The sequence below is a fragment of the Triticum aestivum genome, chromosome 5B (assembly GCF_018294505.1).
Source record: "Triticum aestivum cultivar Chinese Spring chromosome 5B, IWGSC CS RefSeq v2.1, whole genome shotgun sequence".
NCBI lineage: Eukaryota > Viridiplantae > Streptophyta > Magnoliopsida > Poales > Poaceae > Triticum > Triticum aestivum.
In genome coordinates, this window is record NC_057807.1 from 115,825,129 (window position 1) to 115,831,401 (window position 6,273).

A 6,273-nucleotide genomic window follows, 5' to 3' on the forward strand; every position below is an offset into this window, starting at 1 on the left:
ACCTGGATCAATTTGTGCCCATGGGTATTGAAGTGGGTGGGGATAGAAGATTTCTGTGGGTATGGGTTTGGGCAGAGGGGGTTGTACCCATGGTAGGACTAGGGTTCCTACCGGCTCTACTCCGTAGGTTATACGGGCAGAACAGCGGAGGTCGGGGGCGAGCACGCGAGCTCCGGCGCGTCGGCGCCGTCGCGAGGGAGGAGAAGGCCGGCGGTGGTTAGGGCAGGAGGCGGCTAGGGTTTCCGGCTCCTCTGGAGCCGGGCAATAGGATAGAAATATCTTTATCGCTTAATCCCAAAAAGAGTCTTACAGCGTATATTTATAATCTAGATAACTTGCATAAGAATTAACCTAAGATAACTTGCATAAGAATTAACCTAAGATAACTTGTGGGCTAAGATGCCCGGTGGGCCTAGCTAAACCGGCCATAACACTTCACCCCGCCTGCACAAACAGCTCGTCCTCGAGCTGTAAGGTGGGGAAGCGCTTGCGGAACTCCTCGAGGCGATCAGCCAGCGTCAAGCACCTTCTCGACAGCTGGGGCGGCCAGGTCAGTGGCGACGGCGTCCTCCGGAATGTAGTCTGCAACCTCCAGGTAGAAGAGTCGCGGGCAAGCATGGCCGGGCGTGTAGGGCTTGTCGCAGTTGAAGCACAACCCTTTGCGGCGACGCTCGAGGAGCTCGGCTAGGGTGAGCCGGCGGAACGGGCGTCCCGTGGTTGCGGCGAGGGGTGCCGCAGAAGCCTGCGCAGGCCGACCCTGCGCGGAATCCGGCCTGGGTAGCGACCCAGCGGTCCGGAACGGTGATTCCTGCTGGATGGCCACCGCACGGCGCTCGAACGTGCGGGCGTAGTACATGGTCGACTGGAGATCCTGGGGTCCCCGAAGCTCAACGTCCACGCGGATGTGATCCGGAAGGCCACCGACAAAGAGGTCGGCCCGCTGCTGCGCCGTCACACCCGACGCATGGCATGCCAGGGCCTGGAAACGGTCGGCGTAGTCCTGCACCGTGGAGGTGAAGGGAAGGTGGCCGAGCTCCGCCAGGCGGCTCCCACGAACTGGGGGCCCAAAGCGGAGGAGGCAGAGCTCGCGGAAGCGCTCCCAAGGAGGCATGGCGCCCTCGTCCTACTCGAGAGCGTAGTACCATGTCTGCGCGGCGCCGCGGAGGTGATAAGAGGCGAGCCAGGTACGGTCCGAGGCGAGGGTGCGCTGCCCGCGAAAGAACTGGTCGCACTGGTTGAGCCAGTTGAGGGGGTCTTCCGTGCCGTCATACGTGGCGAAGTCGAGCTTGGCGAACTGGGGTGGCTGCTGGTGTGGCGCGCCATGGCCCACTGCCTCGGCGGTGCGGAGGGCTGATGACGGCGCCTGGTCCATGGTGGAAAGGCCGTCGTAGTTCCCCGTGGCGCCCGACGCCTCGGGCTGCAACTGGGAACCCGACGGCGGCCGGGCCTCCGTGTAAGCCGGTGGAGGGGACGTCCCGTGGAGCCAGCCTGGAAGCGGAGACGGTGACGATGGAAAGCGGACCTCCTGGATCGGAAGTCCGCTCGGCGCGGACCGGCCCAGGCTAGGGCTGGCGGGGGCGGTGGTGGCACCTGCACGGTGGCCGCAGGGAGGGACGGCGCGGCTGGGGACGGCGCTGTCCAGGCCGGCCACTGCGGGCCCTGGGCGGCGGCTGGCGGTGCGGGTGGCGCCGCGAGTGCCGGCGTCGGCCACTGGGACGCGGACGGGGTGGCCCAGATCGGCCACTGCGGGCCCTGGGCGGCGGCTGGCGGCGCGGGTGGCGCCGGGAGTGTCGGCGCCGGCCACTGTGGCCAAGGCGGCGTCGAGGCCGCCGGAGGGAGAAGCGCCTGGTAGCCTCCGATGATGGCCCCCGGTACTGAGTACCACGGCAGCGCCTACTGACCCGCGGCCACGGCTGGATGGAGTGGTGGAGGCGCCCCGTACGGACTTGCCAGGTAGAGGCGGATGCCCTGGACCGCGGCGACGAGGTCGTTGAGCGCGCCGGCCATGGCCTCCGGTGTGAACTGCTGCGGCTGAGGGGGAGGTGATGGCGGCGGCGTGTGTTGGACGGGAGCTGGTGGCCGCCCGTGTCCCGGCGCGGTGCCGGGTGCCGGGAGGGTCGGCGCCGAGAGCGACGCCGTGGCGCCCGCCGAGAGCGAGGCCGTGACGCCCGGCGCGGAAGCGGCGGCGGTGCTGGAGTTGGCGGCAGTGGCGGTGGTGGAGTTGACGGGCAGCGGCGGTGGTGGCGGTGGTGGCGGAATTGGAGGCGGCGAAGACATGGTCGAAACCCGGTTACCTGATACCAAATTGGTAGGACTAGAGGGTTCCTACCGGTTCTACTCCGTAGGTTATACGAGCAGAACAGCGGAGGTCGGGGGCGAGCACGCGAGCTTCGGCGCGTCGGCGCCGTCGCGAGGGAGGAGAAGGCCGGCGGCGGTTAGGGCAGGAGGCGGCTAGGGTTTCCGGCTCCTCTGGAGCCGGGCAATAGGATAGAAATATCTTTATTGATTAATCCCAAAAAGAGTCTTACAGCCTATATTTATAACCTAGATAACTTGTATAAGAATTAACCTAAGATAACTTGCATAAGAATTAACCTAAGATAACTTGTGGGCTAAGATGCCCGGTGGGCCTAGCTAAACCGGCCATAACAATCCACCATACCCTACCCTCAAGTGAGAGTTCCACTCATGGGTGTGTAGTAAGGTCACTTATCTATCTTTACTAGAACATAACCATCTTGATGAAAAAATGATAAAAATATTTGAAACAAAACTATAATGTATCATAGATCATATTTGATTGAATTTCTAGTTTCATTTTCTCACATAGATGATCACACGCACTTTGGGAACGAACTGGCAGATATTTTGTATCGTGATTTAGGATAGCATACACATACCTGTGCAAAAAGTACTGACGCACTAACAACTGTAATGCTGTAACTGTGAATAGCTTAATATTCACTTAATTAGCATATCTAGTGTTTTTCCCTCTTTAGGCAAAATGGCCCACTCACGGGCAATTCATTGATTACATAAACATGTTCGAGTACAAGGACTGACCGACTGAGCCCATAATTGTCATTACAAAGCATGTGCATGGAATATGTTCAGATTTCTTTTAGGGTGAACATGTTCAGAAATTACTACTTAATACTCATTCTAGCACTTGAAGCTAACCTTCAATTTCCAATGTCCTTTACACCATAAACCAACTTTTGAGGAGTAATTTAAATTGAAGATGGTAGAGGGGCATGATCAACATTATTGCTACATCCAAAATTAGGTAACCGGATGAAACGATGATGCAATGGAGTACACAACTACACATACATACAAAAATGATCCACTGAGCATGCAGATATTTCGTTACCGGTTATATAAGAGGTAAGAGGGGAAGAAGTAGGAGTTGTTCTCCTTCTCTGGAGTACTACTATTCCCAGATTGGCGATGGAAATATGGGGAGGGAGGAGGCGTCTTGGAGCATCACGAAGAAGTATTCACTTGGGGAGAATCGATTTTAACCCCCCCCCCAGCTCGCGCGCCTTTGATCTTAAGCCCCTCTGTTCGTTTGCCTTTCTCTCAAGCCCCCGACGCGGCCTAATTTTGGCTCGCTTGCCCCTCGAGCGCTGTTATCTATTCATTTAGCGCATAAGGAAAGAATCTGGACTTAACAAATTTGGAAATGCCAAATCTGCCCTCGTCCAGTTTTCCTCAAACGCACGAGACAAAGGCCCGAGGCCTGGCCCGTTCTTCATTCTATCTCCCCTCCCCGACTTGACCTAGCCGCCAGCCGCTAGTCGCCAGTCGCCAGAGCCGCTGCGCCCGCCGTCCGCCGCCCTGCTCCGCCGCGTTTCCCCCCCATCCACCGCCTCCCATCGCTGGCCCAAGGTAAGGCAACCTCTTCCCCTTTGTATTTTTCACAGATTTTGTGCTCTTCTTCTGGTACAGTCTCTAAATCGTGGAACCCTAGGTTTTGTGTGTGATTTGCATGGGATTTGAGTGGGAGGGGCTGGATTGACTAAGGGGTGTGATGGATCTGAAAAGGTAACATCATATTCCCCTGTTCTAATTGATGTATGCATGAGTTTTGGTGTGTGCATTTTCTGATTTTTTCTGTCTATATTGAATAGGATCGATGCAATGTCTGTGCATGATTCTAACCAATCCAGTGTGATAAACCTAACCACGGGGGCGATCTCAGGCAATGAAGTAGAAAATGGTCGTGCTACTATTGATTGGTCAAGCCTTGTGATTGAACCAGAAAATGATGGGGATGAAAAACCGCCGGACGAGAAAGCCATGTTTGCTCTGTTTGGTTTAAAAACAGAGCCGGATGAGAGAGCAACTGCCGTTCCTACTCCTGATGTGGAGTCTGACTTACATGATATCAAAGATGCAGATATTGTTGTTGATGATAAGGCGCCAGAGGAGCCACTTATTGCCTGGGATGAACGAAACCCAGCCATGGATATAGGGACACCTTATCCTAACATGGTTGAATTTAGAAAGGCTTTAAAACAGTGGGCGGTCAATGGAGAGTTTGAATATGGCACCCAAAAAAATGAGCCAGGGAGGTTTCGGGCTTTTTGCAAAGGTCATTCCATAATAGGTGACCCTTGCAACTGGGCTTTAACTGCTAGTTGGCAAAGGGATGAAAATTGTGTGATGGTAACTGCCTTTTTGCTGCTAGGGCATATAGGCCGGAAGAATATCAACATCACATGGCAAAGGTATTTGATGCATCTGAGAAAGTATATCCTTACCTTAGGGATTACCATAATCTGTTATGGATGAGGTGCATGTTCAACCCTGCCATCAAGTGTGACTACATAAATAACAATCTCGCCGAGTGCTTCAACTCTTGGGTGCGAGATATCAAGGACTTGCCGATTGTTCAGCTAGCTGACAAGATTAGAGAGATGATTATGGAACTATTTAGAAAAAGAAGAATGATTGGAGAAAGATTTACAGGGATAATACTTCCATTTGTCATACACCAACTAAATGCAAAGACTCGAGGACTAGGTCATCTCAAGGCTAAAGCATCAGCTGATTGGAGTGGGGAAGTGAAAAATGCTAACAAAGAGGATGAAAGACATGTGGTCAAAACTCTCACACATGAATGTACATGTCTGCAATGGCAGCACACGGGCAAGCCTTGCGACCATGCACTAGCCTTCATAAATGTCTTGCAAGCTCGCAACTTTGTTAACATGGAGGACTATGTACATGAGTACTACTCAGTTAGCCATATGAAGGTGTAATTGAACCCCTTACGGACAAGAATCAATGGCCACACGTGGACACAGGCTTTGTGTTGCGTCCACCAATTCCAATAGGCAAGAAGAAAGGTGCTGGAAGAACAAGAAAACAGAGGATAAAGAGTTGGTGGGAAGGTGGATCAAGGAAAGGATCCTTGAACAAATGCAAAAAATGTGGGGAGATAGAACATAGAGAAGCTGGTTGTCCTCAAAATGGAACAAAGAAAAGGTACATAGTAGTACTTGTTGCTGTTTTCTATTTATAATACCATGGTTGTTTTACATTAAAATAGTTCTAATTGCTTCTTTTTGTAGAAAAAGTAGGGGGGAAAAGAATCCATCTCCATGGTTTGATGTTTCCGTTAGCAATGCCGTTCCATCTACACCAACCAAGAGCAAGAATGATGCCACTTGTAGCAGTCCTGGAGCTGTCACAAGAAGCCAAGCTGCAGCTCAAGCTAGTCCTGGACCTGTCACAAGGAGCCAAGCTGCTACCCCACCACCAAAACCTCCAGCAAAAGGAAAGAAGAAGAAAATGACACCTAAGAAGAAGAAATTAAGCGACCTGTGAGCTTGTTTGTGGCTGTGATGAACTTGGCTGTTAGTGGAGACTAACTTTTATTGTTGTGTATGTGAGATGCAAACTCACTTTTATTTGGTCTGTAAGTGAGGTAGAGACTCACTTTTATTTCCTATGTATGTGAGGTAAAGACTCACTTATTTTGCTGTCATGAAGTCCTGTAGAACATGGCTGAATTATTCTCTATGCTATCATTGAATCATTGTGACCCTATATTATTTCCAGTCTGTTTGTGCGGAAGCCTATTGATTACAGCAAAATCATGTCAATTTTTTTTTCTGAAACATAGCACACAGCTTTAGAAAATCATGTCATTTCTTATTTGGCCAAAATATTTTGTGGAGCATGTTTGAAAATTCGGACAAGGTACAGAGATGTGCCTTTCAAACAGAGGGGTACTTTTGTCTATTCCTATTTCTATATGTTAGT

At 52.1% G+C, this 6,273-nt stretch overlaps 1 long non-coding RNA gene across 1 annotated transcript; it reads left to right on the plus strand.

Annotated features, from left to right (window-relative positions):
* The first annotated feature begins 4,132 nt into the window (after positions 1–4,132).
* Positions 4,133–6,062, plus strand: LOC123110704 (uncharacterized). The gene is made up of 2 exons (XR_006453556.1): positions 4,133–5,493; positions 5,580–6,062. It is a non-coding gene; the product is annotated as an uncharacterized lncRNA (long non-coding RNA).
* The last annotated feature ends 211 nt before the right edge of the window (positions 6,063–6,273 follow it).